The sequence below is a fragment of the Meleagris gallopavo genome, chromosome 3 (assembly GCF_000146605.3).
Source record: "Meleagris gallopavo isolate NT-WF06-2002-E0010 breed Aviagen turkey brand Nicholas breeding stock chromosome 3, Turkey_5.1, whole genome shotgun sequence".
Taxonomy (NCBI): Eukaryota; Metazoa; Chordata; class Aves; order Galliformes; family Phasianidae; genus Meleagris; species Meleagris gallopavo.
In genome coordinates this window covers 44871281-44885447 of record NC_015013.2, presented here as the reverse complement: position 1 = coordinate 44885447, position 14167 = coordinate 44871281, and the positions used below count along the sequence as shown (strand labels likewise).

Genomic DNA, 14167 nt, shown 5'->3' with positions numbered 1-14167 from the left:
TTTTTAATGCCAACATTGCCTTTTCCTTGGGGAAGAACAGGCAGAAGTATTTGGGAAAACACACTTTTAATTGAATAGCAGAGCTTTTATTTTTCCTTTCTTAGAAGGAAAATTATCATTTTAGTCTTCATTATTATTTGCTGACTTTCTCTTTAGATTGTAGCAGTCAACCAAAAAAATCTAACCAACAAACGGCAGTGTGGGTATATTACAGACAAAAAGAATAATTAGTCAGGGAATCACAATTACTCAGAAATCATAATTGGAAAATAATTTGATTGATTAAATGCATTAGTAGAGGAAAGTAGCATGCATGTTTTGGAAAATCTAACCTGCAAGAATTTTCTCTGCTTCTGCAGAAATAAAGGATCAAATTTGGTGCTTGTCTTTAAGTTCTGCAGAGCAAGTTTTGATTCTTCTCACTCATGAATGAAAGCCTAGCAAGAAGTAGAATGCTCCACAAAAATGAGCTCATCCTAAAATCCTGTATTGCCTACAGTCCAGTTTTGCAAATGCTTAAATGTGTGCGTGTAGATGGACTTAAATGCCTTGCTGGTGTACTGTTAGCTCAGTGTGCTTGCAGCTGAATATCCGGTTATGCAGTGATATTAATACCGAAGTCACAAACACTTTCAACTGAAAAACAAAACCAGCAAATCATTTTTCTGTGTTAAATATATATTTGGGAGGTCGTTGAGCTCTTTTATGGATTTTCATGGGGGTGGGAAAACTTGTGTAGGTTAGAGATTGGCACAAAACTTGAAATAAGCAAAATCTTCTTCAGATAAGTGACAGTTCTCTGGATGCTATTAAGCTATGAACAGTAGGTCTTTTCAATAATCACTGTGATTCATTTTCATATTGTGTTTCTTCTAATAATAATATCTTTAAAAGGCTTACAGAACAGTAGGCTGCACCAGCATAACTTTCTGTGCCGAAGGGAAGAGCTCATGCATGGGATCTTAGATAATTTACCTTAAAATGATTTGCACAGCTCGATAATACCATAAGACTGTGAGCTCAGGTCACGGGTTCAGGTAGCACTGAGTTTCATCTCTGATGATGGCCAGTAGCAGCACTGGAAAGAGATTGTAAGAGTGGGGCAAACATACAATAGACATGGTAAAATTTCCTGCATTTATTCTCTTGTCTCTGTGGATTTATAGCTATTTTTTGGCATTTGAAGTACTTACCTAGTTTTAAGTTTGTGTTATATGTGTGAGGAAGTACCACTCAAAATATATATATATTTTTTTTTTATTTTTTTTCTTTTAAGCCAGTCTGTCTTCTCTGGTTTGTCATTTTGTTATTTCATCTCTTCCACACTGTCCTCCTTATTACATGCCATATCCCTCCAAATATTTATCTTTCAGCTTAAGAAGTCTGTTTAACTGGTTCTCTCACAAGACTCCTTCCATATCTTTGCTCATTCTGTCACCCTTCCATGTTTCTCTGACTTTTACCAGGCCCTGTTTGCAGTTTAAGGTTGTAGCTGCTCACAGTGTTCAAGGTGTAGGTACATTATGGGTTTATACAGTAGTGTATAAATACTGACTTGATATTTCTTATAGAATTGTTTTTGTATTTTTACAGAATTAGAGTAAATGACTTATAATTCTAAGAGAATGTGAACACAGTTCCAGGTGAGAGGCATACATGTGAAGGTCTCTGCAACAGCACCATCACAGCCCAAAGGGTTCCATTAATGACAGTTACCCTTATTCTTCTCAAATGTTACAAAGTCACACTCAGGTCACACATTTTGACCTTTTTTTTTTTTTCCAAAAAATCCATTGCATTCAATTGTTTTATTCTGTCATATAGAAGCATAGAATCCTTAAGAATTAGAAGGGACATCTGAAGGTCATCTAGTCCAACTCCCCTACAGCGAACAGGGACGTCACAGCTAGGTTGCCCAGGGCCTGATCCAGCCTCATCTTGAAGTCTTCAGGGGCAGGACACCAACCACGTCACTAGGCAACCTGATCTAGTGCCTCACTACCCTCACTGTAAAAGGCTTTTTCCTTATAGCTAACCTAAATCTAGCCTCTTAGAACTTGAAACTATTTCCCCTTGTTCTATCACCACAGACCCAAGAGTCTGCACGCTTCCTGTAGCTCCCTTTTGGATACTGAGAGGCCTCTATCAGGTCGCCTCACAGCCTTCTCTTCTCCAGGCTGAACCTGTAGGAGAAATGTTCCATTCCATGGATCATTTTTGTGGCTCTCCTCTGCACATGCTCCAACAGGTCTGTGTCTCTCCTATACTGAAGACTCCACATCTGGACATAATACGCCAGGTGAGGCCTCACCAGCACAGAGTAGAGTGGCAGGATCATCTCCCTTCACCTGCTGGACACGTTTCTTTTGATGCAGCCCAGAGTATGGTTGACCTTCTGGGCTGTGAGGGCACATTGCTGGCTCATGTTCAGCTTGCTATTCTCCAGTACCACCAGGTCTTTTTCACCAGGTCTGTGCTCAATCCTTTCATCCACCAGCTTGTATTGGTAAGGGTGGGTGGCCCTAACCCTGGTGCAAGATCTTGCATTTGGATTTGTTGAACCTCATGAGGTTCACCTGGGCCCACTGCTTGAGCCTGACTAGGTCCCTCTGGATGGCAATGACATGTCTTCGCATTTGCTGTGGTGCCATGTGTCCCTATGAAAAAGCATTTTTTAAATTATTAACCATGACTAATATTTTCTTCTGTGCAGGAGAAGAACACACTTTATTTCTGTTCTTAAAATGGAAAAAAAAAAAATTCAGCCTGATTTTTGGAGAGACAGTGTTTATAGTAGAACAAAGGACATTTGTGCTTTCAAATCTGCTCATCATTCCATAATTGTTCCTTATGATTTATCTAATTTAGCAGAAAGGAAGAAAGGAAGATCATTGTTTGAAACCCTTCTCATAAGAATATTTTAGAAGATTAGAATGCCCTTTTTTTCAGTTGTTGTTGCTTTGTTGCAGTCCCTAATGCTGTGTGTCACTGAGAGAAAATGTTTTGAGCTTTTTGATCTCCCTTGGGGAAATGCTGCAAGTAGCAGAATTTTGTTATTTTTAGGTCAATTTAGGTCTTACATGATTCAGCACTTGGGGTTTGTGGGAAAAAAAGAGTTGTAGATTATGATTAAAGGAGCAAAAATAGTAAGGAGTGGTTACTAGAAAAGGAATCATCTTACTGTTAAAATACTTTTTCATTTGGCTTTCCTTCTTTTTAAAATGTCCACCCGCATTTCTCATATTTTTTCTGTTAGTCCTTGTGACTCGTACACTTCAGAGAGAATTTAGAACAGCAAATTGCCTTTGGATCTTGATAATACCATTAAATTCTGTCAAGCATGGTTGTCTCCAGCAGGTCAAGCACTGATCCCCTTTTGACAGCCTCTCAGGAACAAACAGAAAGCTGCTAGGAAAGGGATGGAGAAGATGTGAGATGCAACATAGTTGCTTGTAGTACAGGAAAAATTCTTTGTTGTAAGAGTGGACCACAAACAATGAGTTAACTCATTCTGAGTTACATTAACAAAGCATGAATTACAAAAGAGACATGAATTAATTATGTCATTCACTTTGACATTAGTGAGTCCTCAGCTGGGATACTGTATCCTAGTATTGGGAACTGAACTTCAAAAAACAAATTAAAAAAAACAATTATTTTTTTTATGTTCTTCAGAGCATCAAGAACAAGGAGAGACTAAGGAAACAGAGTATACGTACTCTTGAGAAAAGAACAGTCTGGTTTGAAAGAAAAAGGGAGATTAATCAGTTTTCAGTATTTTAAAAGCTGTAATTGTCTTCTTGTGCCTGTCTACAAGGGCTGCTCCAAAAGTAGTGCCTATTATTTTATTATTTTGGCCCACGACATCACAGATGGATGTTGGTGATACAACAGTAGAGGTTGAACCTCCCCACCAGTATTCCGTTACACATTGCTGCCATGTGACAGATGGCCCGCGAGGGGCAGTCTGACAGAATGGCGTCTGACATGGAAGTGCGTGTGAAGCAAAGGAGTATCATTGAATTTCTCCATGTGGACAAAGTGGCACCTGCTGACATTCATTGATGCTTGCTGAATGTTTACGAAGACCGGATGTGAGCACAGTGAGCCAGGGGGTGGTGCATTTCAGCAGTGACAACAGTGTGGTTTACCTCCGCTGGTGCAGATTTGTGTGAGTGAGGCATGCAGTCTCTTGTTCATTGTGGATGGAAATACAAAGCTAATGGTGGTGACTGTTGAAAAACAATGTTTTGTAGCTGAGAGTCTTCTTTATCAAGCATTGTTCTCTTTGTATCTATTGTAGTTTCCATGGAAATAAATAGGAGGCATTACCTTCGGAACAATCTACCGATTTAGAGGAAGGAAATGAACTTGAGGAAAGGATAAAATTCCTCTTTTCAGTTTTGTACAGAGCTCTGCATTTTTAAAATGTCTTGTAACAATGACTTTATTTGGTGAATTGTGATTCCTACACTTAGATATGAATGCCCAGTTTCAGGCATTTAATGCTGAGTTTTCCAGATCCCAGGTGTCAGGTGAGTAGTTTTGAAGCAGTGGTGACAGTTCCCTGTTCTAGCAGCAGGAAGGTCCGTGTGTGGATCTTGTGGTAAGTGCTGTCACTTTGAGAGTATATGTTGTATACTGAGATCCTTAGGAGAAGTTTGAAAGAAGAGTTCCGGCAAAATTGGTGACATTGCTAGCAAGTAGTTTAAGGAATTAAGGACAGAGATCATAGGAAATCCCAACCTGAGTCATTCTATGAATCTGTGAAAACAGGTTTCATAATTTATCATAATCAATTTAGCAAATTCTGTGGAAAGAAGCAGCATTTTGTATTTCTGTTAGGGCTAGTTTCTTCTTTTCCTAATGGAGAATGTTTAAGGAGAGAAAGATGTTGAAATACATCCAGTAGTACCGTTATTTAAAAGTATGAACACATTGAAAGGTGTATCAGCTTTTTTTTATTTTTATTTTTGTTCCATAATGATTAGGAGCATTGCCCCATATTGATTCCTTTCCTGATCCATGCTTACACGATAGGTGTGAACTTGCTGTATACCCAGATTCTAGGATAGAAGCTTAAGAATTTGCAGTAAATCAAAGTTTTCTTTTCATTTACTTTTTCGTTTTCTTAAAAACAAAAATTGTTGCATATAGTATAATTAGGCAAGGTACGTTTTTTTTATGGTTTTTGTTTTTGTTTTTTTAAGAATACATTCCTTTGTATGCTTTCAGACACCAAAAGGGAAACGTTAAGCAGAATGTTTGTTAATCAGTTTATGAAGGGCTGCTTTCTGGAATTTGGGGGGTATAATGAGGAGAAAGTCCTGCCTCTGACAGTTAGCTTGAGTACAAGGGGAATTCCAGGCATTTGCTCCCAGCAAGAGAGTTCCTTTATTCTGAGTACTCTTTGTTTGCTGTACTCACTGACTGGCTGACTTCTATCAGTGTGTACTATTTCTGGGCAGGTTTTCCCAGTGTTGTTAGAGTGAGTTCCTGTTGGGACCTGATGTGGATTTCTAACCTGGAAGGTATTTTACTGTCTGACAGACATTGTTTTTCTCTGTGAGTTTCATACTTTTAGGCTAATCTGAATCACACTGCTCTTAAGCATGCATGCTGAGAAACACTCACGGTGCAGTTTCATGAGCATTTGTTCAAACTGTGCAGCCAGGCTGAGCTATCCTCCTCTTTCTCCTCTGTCCCCATCCACTGACAGCCTCCCCTGTTTCTGTCCACTCTGGCTTCCTATTTTTATTCCTGCACCATGCCCTCAGCTGTGTCCTGGCAAAGCTGTTTGTTTTGCCTGACCGTATATATGAGTGGATGGGAGAGCTTATTCTTAATGTGGATCATTTCCCTAGTTTAACATGTGGAGTGAACAAGATGGGGGAAAATGAAAGTGGAGGTAGGAATGAATGGTAGGATGTAATGGGAGAGTGAATGCTGTCTAAATAACACGCTTACTTCCAACCCTGCATCTACAGTCAGAGATTAAGGTCAGACCAGAAGCCACTGAAGACCTACATGTTCAGAGAAACCCCGTGCTGTGTAAATTTTGCTGTTTGTGATTTGCTGCCTGCTACTTCTTGCAGAGGTTGGGTAGTATAAGAACGGGTCTGTCTTGTTCACCCTTGCCCTCTGGATAAATGAACACTACTACCTTTGCTCACACCTAAACTTAATTTGGTGGGCAGAAGCTGTAAGGCTTGGTCTGATGTGTTTCAAAAGGAACTGACTGATCTGAACTCTAGTGTACAAAAGACTTCCTAGCTGTTGTAGTCCCATGTAACAAGAACTCTTCCCTTCTGCTTTCATCGCGTAACTGTAGGACACTTCTTCTGTGTTACTGTATAATCTTTGCTAGGAACATGATGGATAGGTATGCAGAAATCCCATGCACAATGGCTAGGCCATAAAAGTAATGTGAAAGACAGTAGGGTATTGTTGCAGTCCATGCATGTCAGTGGCAGCATGTAAAAGTGAAGCTATGTTGTAAAGTTGTCATGGCCTTTGGGGAAGACAGGGCAAGTTCACAGAAGTCATTTGGGGGCTGCTGAGTGTGTAGAAACATGGTTTGGTTCAAGGACATTCCTGAGCTGAATAAGTGGAGATTGGCACACTGTCTGGGGTCTTGGGCTTGTCTATCTCCTGTTGGGCTCCCATTGCTGGAGGAAGCACAGTGGACCAGGAGGATCTCTGGTGCCTTACACCTTCTTAAGTTACGTTTTATTAAGTCATTTCAGTGAATAACCTTCCAACATTCCTAAATCATTGCTATGGTAATTCATTTTTAAATAGATTAACTGAAAAACAAAAACAAACCACAGCAGTTTTTCAGGTGAAAGTTTTGCCTGGTGTGCCAGTAAGATTCCCCTATTAGCCATTATTTAATTTTTCCAGTTACAACATGATGAGTGTGAGAGAACACGCTGCTTTTCTGAGCAGAATGTATGATGGTTTTCCTTCTGTAAGCTAGGAGAATCTCTGACCGAAAGGGAATCGTAACACTGTGTCCCTCAGCCTGTCTTTGTAGGCTGAAACCAGATAGCATGAGGCTGGCTCAAGAAGAAATTGCTCACAACAGGAGTTTCAGAGAGTAAGACCATTCTGTACATACTCAGTAATAAAACTTCTGAAGTTTCACAAGCTACAGAGAGATGCTGTAGGAGGCGCACGCTTGCATGTGATGATATTCATGATCTGATGTATACGTTTAAAAAGCCTGAGAGTTAGCTCAGAGTTTAGCTAAGTTGTTGTTTAGGGATTGAAATGAGAGCAAATGCAGCGTACTCCAATGTTTTGTTTTCATAAAACCAAGTAAAGTTTTTTGAGTTGAGCTCTTTAATTCCTGTTAAATAACCTCTTGTATTTGCACCTGTATTATCATGAACGTTAAATAATCGTATCTTTTCTCACTGACGGAAACATGGAGGAAGAAATAAAATGTCCTTCTTGGATCTCATCTGGGATTTGTGTAACCTGAAATAAACAGAAAGAAATATATCATTCTTTACAAAAATACAGAGACTGTCTTAGCTGAATAGTTGAATAATGAGAACTGTAGGTAGCCTGGAGGCTTTGCTGCATCTGGTAGTATTTGTAATTTGTTTTAAATTGTATTACTGCTGTTCTTTACCTTAGTTTCCACATTCACTTCTCTAAAATCTGAATGCTGTATTATGTCAAGGAAAATGTCCCAGTGATGTTTCCTGGGCATGTAAAGAGACACTGGGAAAGGAAATTAATTTTTTTTATAATTACGTGCAGTAGAAGATTGGCATGAGCATGTTTATCACCAGGTTTGTTTTAAGAAAATAATAATCGGGCATCTTTAAGCTTGAATAAAAATACTCTCCATCTGTGTCCAAACACAAATTATCTAAAATATAAGTATACAAATACGTGTTCAAAATTGGTACAATGATACATCGATAGGAGCCAATATTGTTACTTTATTTTAGAGAAGTACCCAAGAAAGCAGAATTTGCATTTAGCTCAAAATTAAAGGTTTAATTTAAGCAGACTTTGCTCTAAGTTTTATTTTTTAAGATCAGTATGTGTGTTTCCAAGAAGGTTTACAAAATAGTGGGTGAGAAGGGTCATTTAAAACAATCTGACTTAGTTGGCTGCACAACTGAACTCTGCCACTCAAAATTGTAGATGAGGAAGAAAAAGAAATGGTAGTTTGTTTTCCCATTTATATGGTTGGAAGTACTTTTTTTTTTCCCAGAACAGAGAAAAACTTAAAAATTCTTCCTAAAGATTTACTTCTATTATTTCTAAAGTATGAACATTTTTAAAGATGCTTTGCTGCATTGGAGAGCTTAGTTGCTTTAAACTTGTGACTTTTAACTTTGCAAGCCAAGATTGTTCAAGGGATGTAATGCTGTTGTTCTGTATCAATCGAAGTATTTGTTTGGAATATTATTGGCTTTTTATTATTAATCTTTACTAGAACCATTGGCCCCTTATGTGCATGTGTGAAGTGTTCATTAACAACACAGCATTTTGACCAGTGCATTAAAAAATATAGTACCAGCCAAATTTGGTACTAGTGTTTTGATATTTTTGTTGTAGCGTTCATTGTATTTGTAGTGTCCTTTATTGCCCAAAAGAAATGGCAAAAACCTGAATATTGTTATCTGTTTAACCAGAATAATTGTGCATGTTTTTTGTCCTATTGATATATCTCATGAAGCTACATTCTTGTTCATGAGATTATTTCATAGAATCACAGAATGGCTTAGTTTGGAAGGGACCTCAAAGCCCACCCAGCCCCACCCACTGCCATAAGCAAGGCTGCCTCCCAGCAGCTCAGCTGCCCAGGGCCCCATCCAACCTGGCCTTGAGCGCCTCCAGGGATGGGGCACCACAGCTTCTCTGGGCAGCTGTGCCAGCGCCTCGCCGCCCTCTCAGTAAGGAATTTCCTCTTAATGTCTAACTGAAATCTCCCCTCTTTTAGTTTAAAGTCATTCCCCCTTTCCCTATCACTGTAAAAAGTCAGCCTCCATTTTTCTTACAAGCTCCTTTCAAATACTGAAAGGCTGCAATGAGATATCTCCAGAGACTTCTCTATCTGAACAAGACCAGTTCCCTCAATTTTTCTTCATAGAAGAGGTGATCCAGCTTTCTGAGCATCATTGTGGCTCTCCTTCATTATTGCATAACCATCTTCCTCTCTGTGGGCTTCCTAGATCCTCTCATCTCCTGCTTAAAGACATCTTCATGCCAACTAAGTAGAGAGTTGTCACAGGAGACCAAGTTATGTTTTTACCTAACACAAGCTCGCTCACATGAAACATGAACTTTTGCCCTGCGTTTATGCAGTGCTGTCCTGTTGAATTGTTTTCTGTCTAAAGTATGCATAGCTCAGTGGGGAACATTTTTAACTAATAAAAAACAATGAAAGGAGGCATGTTGATAATACAAACTATATATCAGGTGATACACTTAACATCTATATTTTAAAGCTGGCCCTACAAAGTAAGAACAAATAACAACTGTTATTTACAAAACCACTTTTACACATATTATGTGAAAATACATGTCTTAGAGAAGACATTCACACAAAAAAGTGAATTGTAATTAATTCTTTAAACCATTTAAATATGGCTTTAAAGTCATGCAGTCTTGACTGCTTGGCTTTTACTGCCTTCCTTTAGGGTTGAGGCTTAATTAAAGGTCAGTGTCACGCACATTTCCACAACACATAGTAAAACCCTGGAATGAAATGAAATGAACCTCACTTGAACATTTGATTAGACAAGATAATGTATTTCCCCCTGGAGTAGTTTGTTATTCAAAACAAGCTCTTTAGGGAAGGAAGTTCACATCAGTTGGTAACTGTTCCTGTGGATACCAAAGAACTTTGTACAGTACACACTATAGTAAATTGCACTGCAGGTCATTTAAGAGCTAGGAGTACAGCCTGTGTCTATGTACAAGTGTGACAATATTTAAAAAAATAATAATAATAATGAGCTTAAAAACAGAGAAACAGCAAGCAGTGATACCAAAAAAAATTAATGACCAGATTTACTGTGCTGGTTGTTTTCGATTAGTCTGGAAAATTTGCCATTCTTCTAGATAAATTTTAGAAGTGGTTTGTTTGTTTGTTTTGTTTTTTGGTTTTGGTTTGTTTGGTTTTTTTTTTGCCTTATATGTTACAGCATAGAAAACACTAAGCAAAAAGTTTTTTTTATGAACTGATAGCCTTAAATGCAGCATGGAACTGTATAACTTCAGTTTATGGATATACCTTTTCTGTTGATGCAGTTGTAAGCTTCAAAATTGTTAGCTATTTTTCTTTGTGGATTTTTTTTTCTGTCATATTATGCCCCCTTTGCACACTGGTCGCAATTTTACATAGCCATCTCTGGTACGTAGTACTAGGACTTGAACTATAGCTTGAGTCAGTAGAAGATCCTGAAGTGGAAAAAGGAAGCCTGTTTTGGCAGTCAGCACTGATCTCGTGTGATTCCAGAAAGTGGCTTAATCTTGTTTTCTCCACTCCTTCTCCTACCTTTCATCTTACCTTAGGCAGAAGGGGGTATGTGTTACAGCGTAATGTGCTTTTTTAAACCTTCACTGGGAGCTCAAAGTGTTCTCAGTCCTTTATGCTGTAATTTGTTCCATGAGTAACGGAGCTAACAAGTTCAGGTTCCCTCTGAAAGTATAGTAGGTGTCCAGCATATTGTCTATCCACCAGTGACAATCAGTCATCTGTGTCTCCTTCAGGTCTCCTGTTGCTTGATTTTTCTGAGTTGTCCCAGTCCCCCTCTGAATTTTGGTAGATAAGTCTGACTGGCTGCTCAGACTATGCTTGTTAGTCAGATAACCTACTGAAATCAAGCTAAACCTTACCTGTTAATACCAGTGTTGAACCAGCTCCTTTCTCCAGTCAACGATGGTTTTGAAAGGCTTGCTGTCAAGAGGCGCTTTTGAGTCCTGTCACTTTGGCCCATTGATTTGGAGTTGGCCAACATGTTCCACAGTCAGTCAGAGGGCATGGTTGGTGGTCTGACAGTATGGCATCATAAGATTCCTTTCTTAAAGAAACCAAGCCGAATTGATAGCTTGTTTCAGTAGGGTTTAAACAGTTTTATAAGTTATATTATGACTGAAATACAAATGTGACATTTATGCTTCTGTCTGCAGATAACCATTCTCCTTTGGATATAATATGGCTTTTAAGAAATATGGAATGTTGTATTATTTGTTTTTCTTAGGGAGAAAGGATTATCTTCTGCTCTGTAGGAGAGTTTAAGTTGTCCCACTTCATTGTTACTTGAGCCTGTCTGGGCTAGATGTTTAGTATTTTCTGACCAGTATTTTGTCTCGTGTTTTCATTGGCAGTGCATCTCTTTTCACCTTTCCAACAGGCTAGCTGTTTCTTTTGTTGTATTTTTTGTATGGGCTTTTCTGCTATTCTGCTTCAGTGAACCTTAACGCACCCCAATTTCTGTCCATCTAATTATGCACACTGTACATGACAGGTTTTCAGAAGTAAATGCAAATGCAACATTTTACATGACTGATCATGGAGAATAAAAGTGCATACTTTTTTTTTTTTTTAATAGCACAGGGAGATAACTTTCCTGCAGCATACTGGAGAGGAAGATAAGTTATAGCCAAAGATAGTAGACTAGATCCTGCCTTGTATCTACACTATATTCAACACGAAGTGTACAGTAAGATGGAGGACAGACTACAGTCTGAGGCTCGCATGTAGCACTACCAGTGAGATTTAGAGTGACTGCCTCAAGAAATTCTAAGCAACCTTTAGTGTGTGACAGCTGCATTTGTTGTACTATTCTATTTTTTATTTTTCGATTTTTCTTCTGTTACTTACCCAGAAGATTTTATTTAAACAGAATAATGTCACTAAGGAAAAGACTTTTATAATATAAAAATCAGAGTGTTCTTAACTACTTGTACAAATTAGTGAATTACTGCATTTTAATTGTGTATCCCTTTTAAGTATATATTAAAAAACAAAATTATATTAAAAAAATAGCTCGATAAGTAATGCTTTTAGCGACTTGTATTCCCAGGTTTATGATTTTAACTGCATAGCATTAAGTCCTTACAATAAGATAGTTACAGACATTTACATCTGTATAAAATATATTGTTGAAATGTATGCTACTAGTTAGAAATGCCCAGCATCCCTTTTCCTCGTGATTCATAAAATGAATGTAACAGGGAAAGAGGATAGTTGCTGTGGAAAGTTGTTACTGTGAAATATGGAAAACATGAGATCTAATGATAAGTCAAAAATAACCTTCAATAGCTGTTCTAAACTAGGCAGAGCTTAAGAGCTAAGCAGACATGCTTCAAGTTACTATTTGAAAAATATTCATCTAACATGCAGTTCATCCATTCACATCTTTTTGTTTGAAGTTGGCCTTTCTGAAGTGATTAACAATACTGCTGCTAATTTAACTGGGATCCCCTGAATGTTTCTCAAGTGTCGTTGAGTTTTTTGAGACGGACACTGAAATTTTAAGTGTACTAAGAGGTGGGAGAAGGAAGTGTACGCTTTTTATGTCTGAGCTTTTATGCTGTATCAACAGTGAGTGGTAACGATTCGTAGAATTATTTTTTGTGATAAGGAATTATTTCACAGAATGTAAGGATGGGCTTACACATCCATACAATTCACAGCAATTCAGCATATTTGTCTTAGTTTAGCAGAATTGAAAATATGTTGGAAGAACCTGTCATCTTCCTTCATGTAATCTTACTGTAAGCATATTTGTAAAATGCATTAGGAAAGCAGATTTAGAAATGTGACTTTTAAAAATCCTTCAGAAGGTTTTTATTTAATTTTTCTTGTTTCATCATGCAGTGTGTGCTTTTGGTAATTAACAGTCTCTGCAACTAAATGCAAAGAGCTGGATGTTACTTTCTTTACTATGTGGCTTAAAATATGCTGTCTCTACTAATGTCTGAAAAACGTTCCTCCTGGCTCATAAAGTCCTTTCTTCAGTGCACTAGGTGAAAAACAAAGGATTTTCCCCTTTCCTGTTCCCTTGTCTGCAGGGTTGCTTGAACTGTAAAGCAGCCTAAGCAGTTTGTAAGAATATCCTGCCATAATTTATTAATCTGGGCTGAAGATTGCAGGGATACAGAACACTAAAATACACAGTATCATGCAAGCTAAGGCAGCAGTGTAATTGCAGTACAAGTAAATAGACTCCATTTTTTATAAGTGCACATTATTCTCCCATTGAAATACTTTTCGAAGTATTTGTTTTTATTTTGGAAGCCTAATGCTGACTTTCTGGAACTCACTTTAGTTGCTACGGCTTCTGATTGTTTTTATTCCACTTCCTAAGAAAAGTGGATGTCGGCAGAACCCTTTTTCCAATCCACACATTGTCTGGAAAATCTGACACACTACATAAAAGTTAATCTACTTACCTGAAGACTCAACTTCTTCCTGAAATATCTTGGATCTCTTCCAGTTTCAGCAAAGAAAGGTCATAGTTTGGAACTATCATATGCAGAAGCATTGTTGAAAAATAACTTAGCATTTATATTTAAACCTCATTGTTATGTTTAGTTATTGACCTGTGTATCTGTGAAGAGAAGTACATTTCTTCCTTCCTCTCTCTCTTCCTCTCCCTCCCCACTGAGGGAGGTTTGGTCCTTCTGCTACCTTTCTTCCTCTTTCCTGCTCCATTAAAAATAGAACTCTTCCATTTTATTTTCATTTTCCTGAGCAACCAAGCTCCAGTGTACTCTGTCACAAGATTCACTTTCCACTATTGCCAGCATCCCTACAGATTTCTTTGTCCTAGATAGCACTTCCCCAATGAGACACCAGATGACTTAAGGAGATGAGACGAGGGTGACCAGTTCAGCTGGGAGAAAGTGGGACATGCCTGGATTCTGCATGTGTGAGAATCATCTTAGTAGGCAGAAACTTCCTTTCCACTATGTTATCACCTTTGGGAGAATCCAGCAAAACTCTTTAAATAAGGATGACCATCTTCTGCTTGCAGCACAAGTTGTCTTTTTGACTTCAGTTAGGATCCAGATTACTGGTAGTTTTTAGTAATTTGGACATTTTTGCATTTTCAAAGAGGTGCTTTTTCTTGATGTTGGGTTTTTTTCTTGCCTGTGTAAGGTTTTACGTTGTCTCTTTGACCTAAATTGT

The 14167-nt window shown here is 38.2% G+C and overlaps 1 long non-coding RNA gene across 1 annotated transcript; it reads right to left on the bottom strand.

The window, feature by feature from the left end:
* Positions 1-5373: 5373 nt before the first annotated feature.
* LOC109366741 lies at positions 5374-10859 on the bottom strand. The gene is made up of 3 exons (XR_002113287.2): positions 10538-10859; positions 10262-10428; positions 5374-7482 (listed from the first exon to the last, which is right to left on the bottom strand). It is a non-coding gene; the product is annotated as an uncharacterized LOC109366741 (long non-coding RNA).
* Between the last annotated feature and the right edge of the window lie 3308 nt (positions 10860-14167).